The sequence below is a fragment of the Monodon monoceros genome, unplaced genomic scaffold (genome assembly GCF_005190385.1).
Source record: "Monodon monoceros isolate NGI ecotype Baffin Bay Population unplaced genomic scaffold, NGI_Narwhal_1 Super_Scaffold_7, whole genome shotgun sequence".
NCBI lineage: Eukaryota > Metazoa > Chordata > Mammalia > Artiodactyla > Monodontidae > Monodon > Monodon monoceros.
Genome location: NW_021703784.1, coordinates 78,694,162 through 78,695,765, shown reverse-complemented (window position 1 = coordinate 78,695,765; position 1,604 = coordinate 78,694,162). Strand labels below are relative to the sequence as shown.

The 1,604-nt window shown below is 46.1% G+C and overlaps 1 pseudogene; it reads left to right on the top strand.

The window, feature by feature from the left end:
- Positions 1 to 482: 482 nt before the first annotated feature.
- LOC114887166 lies at positions 483 to 1,398 on the top strand (annotated as a pseudogene).
- The last annotated feature ends 206 nt before the right edge of the window (positions 1,399 to 1,604 follow it).

Below are 1,604 nucleotides of genomic sequence, written 5' to 3'. Positions count from 1 at the left end.
ATATACATAATTTTTATGTGTTGAGAATGATCTTCAGACTGAAAAAAAAGCATAACGAACATTATTGGTAAGAGGAACTTCCTATTATGTGTAGTTGGATGAATTATAGGAAAGCACCTGTTGAATTAAATGAGGCTACATTTCAGGCTACTAAAAAACCTGTGTTTGAAATTATTGTGCGGTTTTCGACGGTCTTGGTGCCACAAGGCTGCAAATAAACAGTGGTTCTTATTTTTTAAAAAGGACAGTAATTAGCTACATACAAACTTTAGACCTTAAAGCCTCAGGTGAATCTCAAGCACAATTTCATAATTATTAAAGAAGTGGGGCTCTCTGCTCTTCCCTCTCTGACAGACAGTTGCATCTTCTTGTGCAATACTGGCCCCATCCCTGAGACAGTCATGAAGGTCAGAGTAAATCGATTTGTCCACATTGGATGCCTGGTCACCAGGATGCTTTTAACTCTGTCAAAATGGATATTGCACATCAATGACCCCTTCACTGACCTCAGCTACATGGTCTACATGCTCCAGTATGATTCCACCCATAGCAAGTTATGACACAATCAGGCTGAGAATGGGAAGCTTGTCATCAACGGAAGGCCCATCTTCATCTTCTAGGAGCAAGCTTCCACCCACATCAAATGGGGTGATGCTGGTGCTAAATATGTTGTAGAATCCACTGATGTCTTCACTAACTTGGACAAGGTTGGGGCTTATGAAAGGATGGAGCCAAAAGGGTCATCCTCATCTCTGTCCATTCTGCCGATGTCCGCATGTTTGGGCATAAATCATGAGAAGTATGACAATAACCTCAAGATTGTCAGCAATGACTCCTCTACCACCAACTGCTTGGGTCCTCTGGGCAAGGACATCCATGATGACTTTGGCATGATGGAGGGACTCATGGCCACGGTCTATGCCATCACTGCCACCCAGAAGATCACAGATGGCTCCTCTGGGAAGCTGTGGTATTATGGCTGTGGGGCTGCCCAGAAGACCATCATCCCTGCTTCTATGGGCACTGCTAAGGCTGTGGGCAAGGTCACCCCTGAGCTGAATTGGAAGCTCACTGGCATGGCCTCCCAGATCCCAAATCCCAGCTCCAATGAGTCAAGAATCTAACCTGTGGTCTGGAGAAAGCCACCAAATGTGATGACATTGAGAAAGAAGGTGGTGAAGCAGGCAATAGAGGGCCCCCTAAAGGACATCCTGGGTTACATTGAGGACAGGCTGCCTCCTGCGACTTTAACAGTGATACTCCCACTTTCACCTTTGATGCTGGGCTGGCATTGCCCTGGGTGGCTGCTCTGTCAAACACATTTCCTGTTATGACAATGGGTTTGGCTACAGCAAAAGGGTGGTGGGCTTTATGGTCCATATGGCTTCCAAGGAGTAAGAGATCCCTGGACCACCAGCCTCAGTGAAAACAAGATAAGGAAGAAAGAAGCCCTCAGCTCCTAAGGAATCCTTGCCCCAACTCAATCCCCCAACACACTGAGAATATCTCATCCTCAACAGTTTCCATCCCAGACCTCCTGAAGAAGGGGGAGAGGATTAGGGAGCCCTACCTGGTCATGTATCATCAATAAAGAACAATGTGCA